Source organism: Molothrus ater, chromosome 2 (genome assembly GCF_012460135.2).
Source record: "Molothrus ater isolate BHLD 08-10-18 breed brown headed cowbird chromosome 2, BPBGC_Mater_1.1, whole genome shotgun sequence".
NCBI lineage: Eukaryota > Metazoa > Chordata > Aves > Passeriformes > Icteridae > Molothrus > Molothrus ater.
The window spans coordinates 19,952,483-19,971,556 of record NC_050479.2 but is presented as its reverse complement, the minus strand read 5'-3'; the positions used below and the strand labels follow the sequence as shown (position 1 = coordinate 19,971,556).

General features: G+C 40.0%; 1 protein-coding gene across 1 annotated transcript in view; it reads right to left on the bottom strand.

Moving 5' to 3' along the window:
• Nucleotides 1-8,171, bottom strand: part of MID1 (midline 1) — a 325,446-nt gene extending 317,275 nt beyond the window's left edge. Inside the window, exon 1 of the mRNA XM_036388501.1 lies at nt 7,776-8,171. The gene's annotated coding sequence lies outside the window, so the exon portion shown is untranslated. The remainder of the gene's footprint in view (nt 1-7,775) is intronic.
• Nucleotides 8,172-19,074: the final 10,903 nt, after the last annotated feature.

The window sequence follows — 19,074 nt, the reverse complement described above, 5'->3', positions numbered from 1 at the left end:
AGATGATGAAGACTGTCTCTAAGATGACAGGAAAAGGGGCATGATCAGGATGATCTAAGCCCAAGCATCTTTTTTTGAGCTTGGACTGCACCTGGTACCTAAGCCATGATCTCATCCAGCTGAGGGGGAGCCACAGTGGCAGAAGGAAGAGTAGTGACAGGGAAGGTTTGCTCTACACTTTTATAGTTCCCACTAGACTTGCTTTTGTAGGCTTTTCTAGCAAAGCAGATTAAAAGATGTATACCAAACCATATAACAGGTATATGAAGAAATCCCAGCTGTTCCTGGTGCCCTCTGGAAGCACTTTAACTGTTCTAGCAGTAACGGTAAAATAGAAAACAAACTAAAGAATCACAGCTTGTCGTTTGCTTTTCACACTGCACTTCAGTAAAGATTATTCATTGTCAAGACAATTATTAATTGTCCAGACTATTAAGTTGTAAATTAGGAAAAAGGGTCATTATCTGCAAAGGGCTTTGTAACAACTTCTTATGTGTCCTTTCTCACAGACAGACTGAGCTGCTGCCTGCCTATCTCTGTAAGCCTGGGGATAGCCAGCAAAATCCCCAGAGCTGGCTGCTCCACAGGCATGGGAATGCAGAACTCTGCATATTCTGGTGGGGTAGTTAAAAAAAACCCTAGGCAAACTGTGATGTTGGGGTTTGACATGCATTATATTATTCCTGGCTAAAACCCATTTCTGCACGGTAATTATCCCAAAAATTATTACTTTGAGATTTTATTCCAAAATAATGAATGTGAGAAACATTTTGCCATTAGTTTTCTCAATAACTAATTTTGGTAGAAATCCTGCTTATACTGGAAAATTTGACCAATAAATGAAATAGAAAAAGCTGCCAAAATTATATTTACCTTTAAAATAATTAATTATTCATATACACTGAAAAAATATGCTGGGAGCTTTAATTATTTCTTCATAGCTTGTATCTTAAGTCTGCAATATCAGGTACATAGAGAAAAACAAACCAACCCCCCTGCACTTTGTCCCCTCTCAGCTTTCATTGCTATTTTTTAAAACAGAGAATAAGCAAAACCACAATGAATGCTCTTGCACTTAGATTTTATTGAAAGATTTTGGAAGACAAATTGATTCAAAATACTAAAGACAAATCTACACAGAAATCTCTCCAGATCAAACCCAGAAACATGCATGCATTCATTTTTTCATTACTTTTGGAAAACCACATTAAAATTGTATTTCATGGTCTCTCATTCCCATCTTTGCTGGATATGGACCAAAGTCCTCAGTTGTAGTGAGAAGTCCAAATTTCCACACTGGGCCTTGCTCTTAGCTCCTTAGAAAACACCAGTGGCCTAACCTTTGGAAACTATCAGTTTTCATCCAAAAGTGTACTTTGAACTTGTATTTTGCATCAGTAACCTACAAGATTAGCATCAGACCATGCAGGATGATAGTTTGAATGAGTTTTTCAGTCAAGCTGGGTATCTTTCACAACTGGACTTTACTGCCTATGAAAATGGCATTAGCACATGTTGACATTGATGGCTGACATCAAATCATCAGCCTCATTAAATCTCTTCCCTACAGAAGTTGAGGAGATCTCAAAAGCATAAATGAAAGCTAATTTTGAGTAAGACGGAAAAATCAGATAAAAGTGCATAATTATATGAAGGAAAATATTTCAACATTGTTGGTTATTTCCAAGGACTTTGCCAATTCCTCTTTTTATTACCCTCTTTCTCTCCTATTTTAAGAGTAATCTAGAAATCTCAGCGAGAACTTTTAGAAATCTGTAGAAATCTCACTTCTCAACTTGATTCTTGAGGGAGATAGGTTTTCATTCAGTATTATCATGATTTATTTCTGTCAAAAGTTTATTCTGGCATTTAAAGTGTATCTGTGAACTGGTGTCCAGTAATGCATGAAGGGGGAAATATGCCCTAAAGAAGTACAACTGAAGTGGGCAAAAACCAATTTAAACCTCTGAAATGAGTATTTCAGAAACTATGCATTTTGATATGAAAATGAGATTTAAATGACACAAAATATGATAAATTTATTTGTTTGCTCTGTAATATCCCTTCCAAATTTTTCAAAGCTCTGTGGCCAAATCATCTTATTCCAGTTACATCAGAAGAGCACAACTCTGAGGCCTGTGCTTGCAAAATACATTCCTTTAAAATGGCAAATAAAAGTGCCTGACTGAAATTCTCAGACTGAAGGGGAAAACAAGAAAAAGGAAGTTGTAAGGAGGGAATGATCTCTGCAGTAACACTTAGTAAGGATGAACAAATTGCAGTGGGAAAATAAACGACCACTTCCTTTTCTAAAGAGAAACTAAATCAGAATAATTTGCTTTGATGTTGATGGGAAATCACTGTATACTTTGAAACTTTGGGACCTAATAGGCTGCCATTCGACTGGAACCACAATGTCTGAATGTGAGGAGAGAGGTGTGTGGGCAGAGGAGTTCATATGGACAAAGCACAGACAGGGTTGCCCCCAGTGATGTAAAAAAGGAACAGGACAGCTGTGCTTCAAACCAGTTACCCACTGGATTTCATGGCTATTGTTAATAACACTTTGTAAAGAATATTTATTTAGTGTTAATTAAAAAATTCAGCTCTAAGGGGGAAAAAAAAGCAGATGTAAAATTAATGTCTCTACAGAGGTTGTAGTGGTCCATTTGGAATTTCAAAGGCAGGAAATTCATGAAAATGATCATACAGTGGAACTGTCAAGCATTCAGTGGTATCAGTTACTTAGGGAAAGGGCTCAGTTTCGCAGAGGCAGAATCTGTCACTGATTGCTAAGTATATCTAATGGTAACTTATTCAACAATTCATGCCCATGAACACAACAGGAATACCCAGTATGTGAGCTACTATTACTGAAAATGTTCCCTTTATGACCACAACATATTTGGCAAGTGCCATGGCTAAGCACATACTCTAGAGTGGCGTGCACACCATACACTCTAAAGTAAAACTCTTGCCAAGCTTAGTATCTGTGCAGGGCTTTTAATTTATGAAAGAACTGCAAACAGGCAATAATGAATGGACTACAACACCAGTTAATTGTTTTTATTAATAAACTATCAATTTTATCCATTCTGACAACTATGAATTGCTGCTGTTTGATCAGTGAGTTCTACAGCTCCTCAGATGACAAAAGCAAGGCAAGACTGAATTTTGTCACAAAGCCAAATTGCAGGGTAAAACCTTATGTAAGTTTTTCTTTCTCCTCTATAATTAGCTAAAATAACTCTATTGCTGTTGCCATTCTTCTCTGACCAGCTCACCTTATTGCAGTATATTTCTTTTTCTAGCTTGCCTGTGCATAGGGATATCATTCTGCCCATATTACACATAGGGATGGGCCAAGAAAAAATAATTTTCCCCATATGTTCCTTGTGATGTATCTCAAACTACAGCATAATCCATAATATATAAAAAGCCCTGTCAGATGCCGTATGCTAATGGCAACTCTTCTCAGTACTTTGGAAGAGTCTTGGTGTCCCCCCACTACTTCCCTTCCTGAAGGAAGGAGGAGCATCTGTCAGAACTAAGCCCATATTTTTGTGATTTATTGCAAGCAGAATATGATTCCTAAATTTCTTTGAGCAAACCCTCTACATTACCTGTACCGTTCTTTACTCTGATCTACCACCACCATGGCAACAACATACCCTAGGTTTACCAGCATCACCTCTACTACTTCAACCTCAGTTTAATAACAAATGCATAGACATTTTTAGCAGGACTCTCCACTTTGCAAGATTTAAAGGGGTTTTAGACACAAGCACAGAAAAAAAAGATAAATTACTAAATCGTAACTCAAATAAAATCCTATGCTCCTGCATAGCTGTTTCAGCTCCACTCTGCCAGAACCTCTGTCTTGCCTCTCCTTGCTGCAGGTCCTGAGACCCTGAACTCAGATACTTTCCTACCTCCCCAGCTGCTCCCTTTCTTCTGGACTCAAGTTTTCCTGCTAATTCAAGTGCCCCATGACAATCTATGTTGCTCTGATTTTCAGACTATTCAGCAGGATTTCTTCAGCCTCACTTTGCTTGTAGCCATCCAGGAACACATGATCCAAAAATGAACACTGATGGGACTGCTAAACTTGCATGTTTAAGACTACTGTCCTTAGTCAGCCCTGATGTCTGCCCCCCACTCAGTGCAGATCCCTCCTTTGGTCCACTAGAGATTACTAAAACATTCATATTAAATGTCATACAATGCATACATTTTGTCCAGCTTGTGATCTGGGTCCCTTGACAGCTTTCTGTGGAGACCACACAGTGCTTTCAAATAGCTGAGAAACACTCTAAGAGGTTAGGAAGAGAAATCCATCTCTGCAGGACCACACTGAAGATCCTTTTAATTCAGAAGATGATGTGAGAGTAGTGAATATTTTGGAACAGAGTAAGAGACAAGGGAAAGCAGACAGAGATCTTTCCCTTGTATATTCTACTAGTTTCTGGCCCTGCACAATCTAAAACTTTCTAAGCCAATGGTCACATCAGCATCTAATGTTTAATAGGCCTGGCTGAAGAGTTCTTCCATGAACTTGTCTTATTGCTGTGCCTGGAAATGTTAGAAAGGCAAGCTCTTCTCCAGTCATTTGCTTTTACTGGGGTTCCCATGACACAGGAGGCAGTGAAATGCATAAGATGTTTCAGCACTTCAGAAGATAAGTACCTGGAAAACAGACAGCTGACTCAGCTTCAGTCTGGATGAGAGCTCAGTGCTGCTGTTAGATGGAAGGAAGCCTCTCAAGGGTAAACCACAAGCCTGGAATTAAATTTTAACTGAATATATCTGCCAGGCTCTGATTATAAACCACTGCACATTCAAGGGAGCTTTCTCAGCTGCCAGATGCCCAAGCAACAACATCCCAAAAATCTACATAACAGCAGATGCATCATTTCAGAGCATGAATAGTAGCAGTCGACCTCATCCAGGCTCTCATCACACCAGAGCAGAGCTCAGCAGAGGGACCAGTCACTTTCAGCTAACCTGTAAAGTTAAGGGTGTTGGGTTAAGCAGTTTAATGGTGGCATATTTCAAGCAGTGGGCAGCAGGAGCCTGTAGTTCAAGATCCAGCTGATCCAGCTTCTGGAGACAGCGCTGACTGTCCCAAACCTGGCACTCTGCAGAGCCCAAGGCGGAACACAACGGCAGTGGTTTCCTCCACCCATGGCAAGGAGTCCTTGCCATCTACACAGCAAGATTCAGGTTTGCAAACAAGCACACAATGAGACAGCCCTGAAGGGAAGAGAGCATACAAATGTCCCCAAAGAAGTAAAGTCTATGTGAGGCCCCATTCCAGGAAAAAGGATGCGTATTTCCCTCTGTGTAGCTGCAAAAACATCTATGGCCATGCAACAAGCCTGTAGGTGGACTTAGCAGGTCATGAAAAAGTACTGAAAATACATTTTATTTCTGATTTTTTTTTTTCCTAAAGCAAACACTTTTTAGGAGCCATGGTGACATCTAGACATCCACAGATTTCTCAAGTCACCATGTGGTTGCAAAGTCAGAGTCCCTGAAGTGCTTGGTCTCAGATTCTAACTAGACAGAAATGCAGGAAGAGCCAGAGGCACAAAAGGCTTGCCTGGAGTCAAAAAGGCCCAATATCATAGAAAAGAAAAACCCCTGCTTCTCCTGAATTCCAGGCTAGTTCCCAGTGTATGCAGCCTCACGGTCTGCACAAAATTCAAGCCATGTGAAAGACAAAGAATTGCAAAACCTGAGACTAATGAAGATAAACCATGGACAATACTGTAAAGTGGATGTATGTGGTATAAACTCAACAGAGCCAAAAAAATCACAGAGAATCCTTTCTATTAGCACAAATAGATGAAATTGATGTATATTTGTACAAGTCTTCTCCAAGAGCAATGGCATTAGCCCATGCTGTAATGCAAACCAAATGCAAAGGGAAATTGTGTGACAAAGGCTTATTGAAAATAATAAATAAACATACACATATTTACACAAACACACACACATATATGTATATATGGTATTATATGAGTTATATATATTAAATGAATACTCTATATATATTAAATGGATCTCATGGAAATCACTCTTGAACTCCTCTTTCCAGGATAAGTTTTGAAGTTAAGACTTCTGAAAAACCGTGCTGTGAAAAAAACCCAAAGAACTCACCTATAATATTTGACATTATGGGTATTTGTTATTTTATTTTCAGTCCTTTGACATTCCTGCTAGCTGGGTGCATTCTCATCCTCTTATTTTTTCAACATCAAAATACCTTAAAATATCCTTTAGCTGCATATCAGCAATTGGGTTGAGTGTTCATCACATCTTTCTGGTTAGCTTTCCAATATTTGCAGCTGAGTATATTGTACAGTCTCCTATATGTAGGAGACTGTACAATATACTCAGCTGCTCAGCCATAGCAAACCAGTCTTTGTAGCACAATTCAAGGTTTGCCATTGCTCCTGTAATGGCAAAATAAACCATTCAGGATTGTATTTGGAACACCAAATTTCTGTCCTAAAGAATAAAATTGCTGATGAAGATGGTCACAAAAGGGCTGACCCAGCATTCCTCCAAGACCTTCTTTGGAGGGTGGCAATATGAGAATGGATCCCAAGTATAACTAGTATTTCTATTAATATATAATTATTTTCCAGTGATGGAAACGTTAAGCCTAATCCAAAAAAAAGCACAGATCTGGTTTGGAACAAATTCCTTTACTGCATCATGCCCAACATATGAATTACTGCAGTGCCTTTATGGATATTTTTAATTGTCTTGTTATATAAAACATAAACAGTCAGGAAAAATGGGAGGAAGATCCTCATTTTATAGAAAGCCTGCTGATTCCCTAAAGACTGGAAATGCATTTCAAGAGTTATTTGTCTTAATGCAAATCTAAGCCATGGCTATTTTTGATGCAGTGGCTGAACTCATAACTTATAAAATGAAATAAAAACATTTGTCAGGAGTTGCAAACCAATTGTTGAAAGGCGTGCATTTATCACGGGATGTTAAATATAAATTCACACAAGTCCAGAAGGCTCTCCTGTGATGAGCCCTTTACAGAAATATTTAATGTTCAATTCAATTCATTCATGGCAATTAGCAAAGGCGATCATAGTAAAGTGTCTTTAGCAGCCAATATTTGTCATCTGGAGACTGGAACAAATCTCAAAAACCCAGTTATGAATATGGGAGTGATTTAAAGTTTATTAATAATACAACAAACAAACCTGATTTCCGTCTCTTCGAGGAATCATTGTAATTTGCAGATTGCAGTGCAAAATGAGATGGAGCACAATGATTAACCTTGTGAGCTACAGAATAACTACTATACATATAACAGATGTCTGCTGTGACAAGGGGCACATTACCTTCATGTTTATATTAAGAAAGAAGAGGGATTCAACTGTTTTATATGGGAGAGTTGTGGGAAAGATCTCAGAAAGCTCCCTATGAGAAGGTGGGGAATTATAAATATTTGCAAGTGTTTATTCAGGTGCCACTACAGTACACTGGTGAAACACGGATTGAATGCAAAGGGGCGTGAGGGGGAAAACATCTGATCTAAATGTTACTGGATTCATTTCACTGGTACAGATATTGGCTCAGTTCATCTCATTTGGTCAACACCAGCCCTGAGCCAAAACTTGCATGTTCATTTAACATCAGCTGCACAAGCAACAGGACATTTTTCAAAGTAAAATCTTGCTGGAGAAATAATACTACTGAAAGTGATTACCCCTGAATAATTAGAAACACAGGAAGCAGCTTACCTTCATAAAGGTGGGTGGATCCCAAGATGTTTGGAGACACAGCCTCGACACCCTTCTGCTTTCCTTGTGCTGGGCTTTAATATTGAAAGCTGCTGATGCCTTTGCTCTTCCACAACCATCGCCCCCACCAGATTGCACCACAAAGCCAGGTTCTTCAAGAAGTGTGTAAAGTCAATCTTTGCATGAGCTGGTACAAGGATTTAGTGATTTTAGTTGGAGTCCTCTTCAACTTCTGATGGGAGAATGAAATTATTTCTGCCCTATATGAAAAACAAAAAACCAAAACAGCAAAGCAGACGATAGATAGAGAGGGTCGGATTCAGCTAAAACCACTGATATATTGTCATATGTATGTGACCCCATGTCAGCCTGGGGCTTCAGGTCCCACCACGTTCAAATTGCTCATCTGAAAATGGAGCTGTAAGTGATCTCCTGGACAGCTGCCTGATTTCTGCTGAGCTCACTTTGCCCACATGGTGACACCCACACATAGACATCTAAATGTAGGTGTCCCAATTTGCAAGCTGAATATACCTGAATTTTGTCTTTATGAAAGAGAGACTATAAAACCAGGACACAGTGAGCCTGTTTGTTGAGATGGGCCTTCCCTCCTCACCCATAACTCTGAGCATCCAGAGAGATTGAAGTTCTGGAGGTCTTGACAGCAATTACACTGTAGGGCACCCATAATCATTCTCCTCTCTAAAAACTGATCCCATCATATAAAAAATTGAAGAGTCACAACTGGCTGTTTCTCTCTCCTGTTTAATAACCTTGAGCAGTCCAAATAACACACGTTTCATTCCAAAATCTCACTGTTTAAGTTTGTCCCCTAATGGGAAATAGCTCCAGCGCTCACCAAATTCCCTTCCTCCCAAACATTGCCTGCAGGGAGTGGGTCTGGGAAGAGAATTGTTTCAGAGCACACCCAGCTCCATTTGCCCCCATGGACAGTGGCAGGAAATGATTCTGATTAATTCAGCTTTAGGAATGCTGCCATCTGTACTGACAAAGGCAAATCATGAGACCATTGTCAGCTGGTGCTTCCTTCGCCCAGTGCTCTAGGTGGCTGATAAGAATTACTATGCTAAATGATGATAAACTAGGGGGGGATAAAAAGAAGTTAGGCTCCAATCCAATACACCCCAAGGCTTCCCCAAATGTGGCAAGGATATAAGCTCAGTAGCTGGGTATGCACAGTGTTTATTAGCTCTGCTTTTCTTATCATCAATTTCTGATTTCATTTTAAAGATCTCCCAGAGGAACTCAAATGAAAAAAAATCAATTTATGTTCCAAAGCCAGACAAAACTGAAATAGATAATGTCCAACCAAGGGAAAAATTAAATCCAATCTGCATCTTAGCTGAGCAGAGCACCTTCATTGACTGGCTAGGCATGCACGCTGTATGTTTGGGGCACAAAAGGTGTGAATTTCCAGCTGACTTCAAGAGAAACAGAATCAGGTCCTCCAGAAAACAATCTATAAAATATATATTCACTAAAACCCACAGGCATAAGCCTAACTGTATTTATTTCACATAGGTTATTGGTATAAAACCACAGTATCATCAGGCAGCAAAGCAGCATTTGGCTCAGTCTCCAATCAAAAAACTGAGAAATGCTGTACATGTAAGATTTGTGGCACCTCCTGCCTGCCAGTTCTCTCCATGCTTCTAAAATACCAGTTTCAATTGAGACCTGGCAATCTTATGTATATGTAAACAGACCCAAATTGCATGCAGTGCAAAATGTGCCAGGATCAGAAAGCAAAGTATTACTAAAAATGGCTTTTTCCTACCAGAAACTGGAAGTGCAACTATAAACTCTGAATCAAATCTCATCTCTAATACAAAACCATTGGCCCTGCATGGTCTCAGTGGCACCAATAAAAATTGTCTTTGTTGGAGATGATAATCACAGGAGGCAGGAAAAGGGACACACAACATTTCTGTTTGACCTTGGAACATCCCATATGCATCAGAAGTCAAAGCATGAAGCAAAGTGAGAAAACATAATCATGTACAGTAGATGCAAAAAAAGATAAAGGCAAATTCCTTTGGAGAGGAAAGAATCCCCTCAGGCCAGCCCACATGAGCAAACAGCCAACAGGAAAGGGAGCCGTGGCACTGCAGAACATGCTGGAGCCCTGACAGATGATCAGCCTGGGGATTGTAAAGGATTTCAAGACTGCCCAGGGTTTCTCTTCCACACTGAATTTCATATGAAATGTTTAACAGAATGACTTGCAGCTAAAACAAGATGGTATTTGCTAAAAGAACCACTCAGTATAATTAAAATGTCAGGACAGTCAGAGGAATGCAGTAACCGTCCTTATTCCCTGATCTACCTCCTCTGCCTGAGAGTGTGGAGAGGTGAGAGGAAGGAGAACAAGATTTCCAGTTTGCACAGCAGGATAGAAACAATCTTGTGGGCTCCTGCAGTGGTACTCTACTTGTGTACTATCATCTTTACTGAGGCTGCAAACACAAAGGTCTACACCTACTTTTCGAAATCCAAACCAAACACAACAGATGAGTAAAAGAAAAACTAAAAATAAACTTAGGATCAATAACTTGCAAATAAGAAATATCATGGGGACAAAAACCAAATCCTTCTACATGAATATCATCCAGACAAACTTAAGCTCCAACTCCTTTAATTTTTTATAGGAAGAACATAGCAGCAGTCTGGAAAATGGTAAAAGGAGGAAGAAAATCTAAATGCCATTTTGCAGCAGCAGGTATCTGGACTCAGCATTTATACTAAACATAAAGAGTATAAAGAACTTTCAGATCAGAAAAATAGCCTCTTCTGCCCAGGGGGAAGAACCTACAGAGGCAGCAAACCAGCTGTAAGGACAATTCTGACTGAGAACATTCACATGTAATTGGGAAAAGGCCTCTATAATCTACAAAGCAAAGATGTGGAGCAGCCTTTCAAAAAGAGTCATGGGATAAGAACTTAAGCCTAAAAAGATGAATTTCTCAGGTGTTGGTATCATGTGGCTGTCTAAGTTAGCAGTGGGCTGGACAAGGTGATTGAGGTCCTTTCCTATCTGTATCTGTATGTCTCCACATAATGAACACAAAGAAAGATGGCAACTTTGACACAAGCACCACACAGCATCATTTCAGAGATTTTTTTTTCTGCTGAGGTAACCTGCTCACTTTCATCTAGGTAAGTAAGTAAAGTAGATCCAAAATAAAGTAAAATATCTCCTAAAAAACAACAACAAGAGAATGATAAAGAGTTGAAAGTTCAAAATTTTTGATCAAAAATAGTTATGTGGTTAGCAAGGTTTAATTTTCATCCATGACTCTCATTTCCAGAACGCCAAAATTCATTAAGTCCCAAAGGCAAAATCTGTCTTCAAAACTGCTTACCAAGGAGCAAGCACAGCTCCATGAGCTATTCATTCTGGGTACCCAGCACGGCACCTTTGAGCCAGAAGCTGGAGTCTGAATTTTGGTGTTCAGCTTGGTCCCTCAAACACTGTCACTGTGTGAGAAAGGCCCTCCAACTCTACTGCCTTCACCAGCACAGCCACGTGTCTGTCCTTCCCACAGGCACATTCCTCCTCTGACAAATGGGAGGGAGAGGAGGGACAATGGCAATATTTGGATTAAACTGATTAATCTGGAAGTGATCCAGTTCTAATCAACACTTAAAAGAAAACCCCAATTTCTTTCCCACTGCCAAAATTAGGCCTTAGTCTCCCTGATCATTCAGCAGTATTGAACTCAGATGCATTTTATGTAGCTAATTCACATATAGTCAGACAAAATGGGAAAAACAACTGCTGTCTTCCAACATGTTAAAAGGATCCAAAACAGCTCAATCCAAATCATCACATTTGAAAATATGTTCACCACACTTGCAAAAACTTAGGACCACCTTTTATTTAATTATTTCCAGGAAATAATGGAAGATTTCTATTAAAAGTTAAATCCCAGGATCACTGTTAGCAGAGTGCACAATGTAGGAGATCCTGATTTAATGCAGCTTTCAGGAGTCAGATTTTGCACCATGCTTCAAGATGTAGTTTGAAACAAATGTCTGGTTATTAGTTGAACCCATTATTATAAAAGTGAGCATTCTGTAGCAACAGAATATGTGAACAGCTGAAAGAAATACAGAATCATGAGTCCTAAGCAAATGAAAACCTTCCATAAAGGAAACATTCCAAAATATATTTCTAAACAATGGTTGACTGCAACCAAGTAATTCACACCCTGCTGTGAAACAAACAGTAATAATTTCTAGCAGACACTGGGGCTCAGAAACAAACAACAATCCCCTTTATTTCCCCCTCCTCTTCCAACTGGGTTTACCAAAAAAGTGTGATTAAAAGTAGAATATATTAAATAGAAGAACTGAACTCACTTCCCACTCTAAGGAGAGAGTACTTTAGTAAACGCATTTTTTCCTTTAAGTGCTATCCCCAGCAGAACAGTCTTTTAAAAAAATCAATCTACATGCTTCAAAGTCAGCTCAACACTTTAAAAAATCACTTTCTATAAAAAATATTTTTGGCATGAGGTTTGGCTATTGTTTTCAGCACTCCTTCCAAAGGCTAGTATGCTGTAACAGAGTGGCTACAAGCTCAGGCCCCACATAGGTGACACTAGCTGTATACACTAATTTTGCAGTTCCTTGATCTTGCATGAATAGGGGCAATGCTCACTTATGCTCTGTGCTGAAATCACACAGCATTTTGATTTAAAATTCCTTTAAACCACTTCAATACAATTAATATTTGGTGTTGACACTATAGAGCACGTTTCCACCTTAGTCAGACAATGAATGTTTTGAGTTATTTGAAGCACTCCAGTAGTAAAACTCGCAATGTTAATAATGCAGGGTTTTTGCTAAAGCTGTGTGAGTGACAGTTTCTGGCACTCTTTTAGACAGGTGGGTAAGAGGATCAGCAATTGGGTGTCAAGCATGGAAGGGCTGCCAAGGCCCCACAGGCTCTCCTGGCCCTTCAGGTTTGGGCAGGTGGAGCATCCTTCTCCCCAGGACCTCCCCATTGTAGGACAGACCTCCTTGTGTCTGTTCTCTCTCTGACCCAGCCAATGGCAAAGGGAGGCAGCTGGCTCATGGGCAAACATCAACCATGTCAGAAGGTTCTGAGGTCTGCTTAATCCCTAAAAAGTTGGGTCAATTTGAGAAATCTGTATCCCCATCTGGAATAAAGACCAGTCTGCTATGAGGCCTAAAGCTATAACAAAAGCTGAATTTCAGAGACTTTTTAGTGGTCTTAGTGTCAGAGAAGAATTAAAGTGCAAATGTTGAGGGGGAGTGGGGGGTTTCTTTTAAATCATTAACATTTTGTAGTTGATCTTTTACTTTGATGCAAACCCTGAGGCTGTTTTCTTTTTACCAAATCCATTCACCTCCAGCAGAGGTATGAACTTTGGCATTTCAGTGGTTTGGATACCATGCAAAGTTTGAAGGTATTTTTTGTGCTACATACACTGCTAAAATCAGTGTACACTTCCTAATGGAAGAAAAGACATCCTGAAAAGTTAGCTAATGCTGAATTTCTCTTTTTAAAGAACAAAAGAGTTTGCTGAAGCTTGATGAGACTGACCCAATTGTACAGAAATCTCAAGAATCTGCTACTGCTCAGTAATAAAATCATAACAGAAATCCAATAATAAAAGCACTTTAACAACAAAGTTATGTGTAAATGATCTTGCTTTGCCAGCTGTTCTAAAATGTCATTTTTCCTTCTAAAACTTTCTGTGAAAGTTTTTTCCCAAGTTAAAAATTACAGACATGAAAGTTTTTAAAGGTAGAAATTTGAAAATTTTTATTGATGCATATGGTCATCCAGAAAGATTATTTGAAGTTTCTTATGACCATGTTTGTGGTCTTTTTCCCTTGCTCTTGCCTTCTATAAATAAAAATTATTCAATTGTAATGCAGACCATCCTTATATAAGGTGTATGGAGCAAAGACATACTTTCTTTTTATCTATCTATCTATCTATCTATCTATCTATCTATCTATCTATCTATCATCCATCCATTCATCCATCCATCCATCATTTCCATGGTACTTAGAGAAAAGCCTTGATTGGACACTGTAGCATACAAAGCAAGGATGCTTTTTCACAGAAAGTGAGAGATGACCAAGGTGCTGCTGCTCTTGCATCATTCTAAGCACGACTTCAATTCTGAGGCTGAGGTTGTTTAGAAAATTGGTGACTGACAGAATCAGCTGCAGGAGTTTGTATTGCTTTTTCTTAGGAAAGTGGCAATACAATTGACAGGATGCTAAAAAAAGATATGTCACTTTTTTATTTTGTCGTGTTTGGGAAAAGGAAACATTTTTCTGTTAGTGGTTTTGATTACAATAACCTGACTTCTCTGCTGTGAGGGACAATAATGCCCCTCAAGACAGAGGGAATAGTGAGTCAAACCCTGCATTACTATTTTCCCTGTAGATTTGATTTTTAGGCTTTGTAGCATTAAGGAACAGATTTTTGGCTCTTCTACAAGTTCCCTGAAAGTCACCACCATGGGCCTTCCCTCTCTTCACCTCTTTGAGCAGGCAAACTGGAAACCATAAAAGGATTTTAGAGAAAAGCCATTCTGTCTCTTACCTCTGTGTATCATCCCCAGATGTTTCAAGGCAAGTTCAGCTTCCCTGCAGGAAGGAAGAAGCAGCAGCTTACATCTGTGAAGGCTCCAAAGGACCTTGTTTTCCATGCTCTGAATCCCTCAGATATCCAAGGAAGATAGCTGAATGAATCCCAAAAACAATCTCATTAGGAAAATTATTATGGACCTGAACAGGTGTGCCAGAGCAATTAGGTGTCTGTACTCTGAGTGGACCCTACTTAAGGAAGTAGAAATAAAATAAAAGTTTTAGAAATTCCAAGACAGTTGGGGACAAATGGCTTTGCATCCAAAATTTGCACACCATATGAAAAAAAAAAACTCTTCAAGCCTTATTTAGGTCTTTTTCCTATCACCTCTCTCCTTCTAAACCTCCAGCATGGAGATTAGGCTCACACGGACCACTTACATCCTCATTTAATGCCATCCAAAATTTAGCTGTATTGAGTGTTCAAGACTGTGATTTGGGGAGGAAGGATTTACCACAATGAATATTTGCAAATGGTCTACAGGAAAAAGAAAAATTCAATGGACTCACATATCATGAATAAAATACTGAAGCTCCCTCACATATGGATGCCAAAGGTAAGTTTGGCTTCTTCAGTTCTGTGTGTGTATATAGAAATATAAACCCACACAGGGTTACAATGCAGAAGCTATGCTATGTTTGCTTAACAAATGAAATATAGATACTTAAATGAAAATTAAACAGTCAAAACTTTGTTATTGTAGTAGAGCCAAACGAGCATAAAAAAACATAGAATAAATAATCTATATAATCCTCTGGTTAAAGTAATTCAACAGACTAACTCATATCAACTCCAAGGATTTGCTTATGCCTGCCTGCCTGACTAGGTCTCTGTCTTTAATTTAAACTGCAAATAGGATATGCAGTTATCTTCTGAAGGACTTTGCAATTGCTTTTCTCTAAATTGTTTGTAGGATTCAGCTGGTTCTTAATCTGGATGGGACGAGATATGCCATACAGAGAGCCTTGTTTGCAATTTCATTTCAGGTTTTTGTAATCAATTTCTTAATAGGATTATATTCAGGGTTCATTCAGTTATCTCAGCACTGAGCCTTAAGTTTTCCTTGGCCCTATACTTCACAGCAACACTCCTACTGTGACATTGGATAAAGTTGTTTACTCTTTATGTATCTGTAATTATCAGCACCAAGTGTAAATGACATAATGCTGAGCACGTATTTAAAATAACAAAAGATGGAAGAAAAGCTAGATATCATCTCCAAACCAAGAGTACAGCATGAAGGACACATACTCTGCTTAGAAACCATTTAATTCTAAACCCTCAGAAGCCTAAATTGTTAGCAGACAAATAAAGGAGAAAAATGGGAATAAGTGGGATCATACTTCTCTGAAATGACTTCATTTCTGATTTCCCTAAGAACCATAGATGCCTCTTTGAAAATCCTGATGGACACTCATTGTAACTGCTCCCTCAGCCTGTGTCAGGCTCCTGAGGGCTGCTACAAAAAGTCCTCAGGCAGAAATCAAGCCACACTGCTTATTTTTGTTTCCTCTTTTTACAGCTTCTGTACGAATACTTTGACCCCAAAATTTTAAGGTTTAGAGGACAATAATACTGGGTGTCAGTCAGTCTCTTTAGCAGTTTCACCAGGTGAAAGGATATTAACTACAAAGGCTGTGAGCACCATGTAAGGCAGCACAGGGCTTTGCCTTGGAACAGCAGCACAGAATCACAAAATAGTTTTGTTTGGAAGGGACCTTTTAAAGGTCATCTAGTCCAGACGCCCTGCCTTAAGCAGGGACACCTCCTTCCACTAAAGCAGGTTTCTCAAAGCTTCACTCAGCTTGGCCATGAACACTCACAGGAATGGGGCATCAACTTCTCTGGGCAGCCTGTTCCAGTGCCTCACCTTCATTGTAAACAAATTCTTCATTGTATCCAGTCTAAATCTACTCTCTTTCACTTTAAACCATTCTGCCCTTGTCTGACCTCTACATGACCTTGTCAAAAGTCCACATGCAGCTTCTTGTAGGTCCTCTTCAGGTACTGGAAGGTGCCAGACACTCCTCCAGGCAGAACAGTCCCAACTCTCAGCCTGTCCTCACAGGAGAGGTTACTCCAGCTCTCTTACAATCTTCATGGCCCACATCCTTCTTTTGCTGGGGGCCTCAGGGCTGGACACAGTACTCCAGGTGGGTTTTCACCAGAGTGTCCTGTTCCTTCATCTTGATAAAGAACCACAAGGTTTGTAGGGAGGGATGGGGATGTGCATTTTTATTTTGTACATGGATGTACTTGATTGTGGTCCAGAGTCATCCCAACAGAAGGTGCCTATGGAGCACCATGGGGTGCAGTGGCCCCTGCACAGATGCCTGGGAGGGCCACTGGGCAGTGGAGGAAGAGCCTCCAGGAGCAGGCTACAAACCAGCCCCCATTTTTATAGAAACCTGCAGAAAATGTCAGGTCAGTCCTGCTCCACTGGCTGCCAGATCTCCTGTGTTACCTGTGCTGGAGAGAACTTATTCACAGCCTGCTCCAAATCCCACCCAGCCTCTCCCTGCCTGCTGCTCCCCACGCCCCAGCCCACCCCCACTCTGAGCTGGACCTGGGAAAAGGAAAGGACCCTTATAAGGATGTTTACAAGGGAGGAAAAAACACCAAAAAACCCCTAAATATACAGCTGAAGAGTTCCTCCATCACTAAGCAGTCCAGCGGTCAGGAAACACGAAAGGTCTGGGAGTACAGACAAAAAAACCCTTCTATTAGAGCCATAACAAACAGGGATTTGCACCAGTATTCCCACTGCTGAGGATGAATGGTTTTTTTCCTTGAAATCGATTATTGGAGCACAGATCGCTTCATAGGGAAAAAATCCTGACATGGCATTTCAAAAACTTGGTTTTTAATTAATATTTTTAACTATTGTTGCTATTATTATGCAAAACAACAAAAATTCGTGTTTTTTTTTGTAACCTTTAAAACCCATACTTAATGTGATTTTTGTCCGTTTAAAACCTGCATAAATCTCATTCTTGCATGAAACAAGAAAACAGAGAGTACATCATGAATGGGTTCAGGGGTATATGGTGGAGTTTCCTTTCCATTGTGGACATCTTCCACTTCATCCAAACACACATCTAGACAGCCATTTTTTGTATTTCTCCTTTTCTCTTCCTACCCCTATAACCTTCCATAGTTTCAGTCCTCATAAAAGGAAAATTTATGCAGTGCTCAAGCACACCTTCAGGGTGTCTTTTCTCTGAGAACCTTAGCTGTGTCCAAGGACCTCATGTTTCTTATTTGCTTATGAAAGTCTCTGATAAGGGATGCAAGATAAAAGAGTAGTGGATTACCGAAGGGCAATCAGTGTCCCAGCCCCACGATACTGACCAGTACATAGGAATAGCTCTGCATTTCCCCAGATTATCCCTGGACATCAGCTCTCCTCCACACCCTCTTCAGACAACCCTGGTAAAGCACCAGCTCCTGAAAGGCAAAAGCAATGCATGTCTGCCAGGTGTGCCAGCCCACGGGGTCACAAACCTGTTGCCAACACCTGTGGGATACAGCAAGGCTGGAGGCATCTCGGTTGCTTCCCAAGGAGAGTCAGGCCTGGGACAGAGGGGAGCTGAGCATCCATGGCTGCAGGGAGGGATTTGGGCTGGAGAGGAGTCACAGGCAGCAAAATGATGGGGGTAGAGGAGAAGGCAACTTTTGTGCACGTGCAGCAAAGGCAGCAGCAACCCAGTGAGTGCAGGTATTGCAGAGATCAACTCTGGGGAGCTGTGCTAAGAACTTCCTGTAAAAAACAATCTGCCCATTCTCCCAAAGTACTGATGACAGGAGAGAATGAAGTCAATTAATCAATCATTCACTAAATGCATGTATTCCTGAAGTTCAAAGTGTTTCCCCATTCATTGAACAAATCCTCATTGGCTAGGACATTGCCAGTCACCTTTGTTTAGAAATCCAGTCAGTTACTAAAGAGAGGAAAGTTGGATTATTCCTGTGCTTATCTTCCAGAAGAGCAAACTCTTGCAGACTCTACTTAACAACCTAAGAGGCGAAAAATAAACAAAACATAAGAAAGGTTTGAAGTCTTTGTGGAAGAAAGGATCTAATCCTGATTGTGAGAGTATACTGACAGTATAATAAGGTAAAATTATGCATCCCTTTAAAGTCATACTATACATTTTGTATTGTACCTATATATTCACTAGAAAGTAGAACTGAAACATTAAAAAAAAAGAAGTTATGTGAAATGCAATGTAAAATATAAATGAGCTGTTTAAGGGTCATGTGTCTCATAAGCCAAAACAGAACAGAATTTCAGTCTACACAGATGTGCTTTCAGCATGAGCTGAGGAAAAGGGGGGAATGTGCATGTGTGCAGGCAGGTTTCACATGAGCACATCTGAAGCTTTGCTCTCGTGGCAAGAAGAGGGTTGGGTGGTACACAGTGGTACACTGCATGGAGGTAAGGAAAGAGCAGAGGCTCAGGCTGACTACCAAGGCAGAGCTCCCAGTCTTAAAAGAGATATTTTGAGCTTTTTAACACCCATTGCAGGTAGGGTCTGATGTTGTCCTTTAAATAGGACTTTCATCCTTGACAATACAAAGGTTGTTAAGTAGGGCTTCCAGAAATGTGCACACACCTGTCTCCAAGGGCTTTAAAACTGGCAC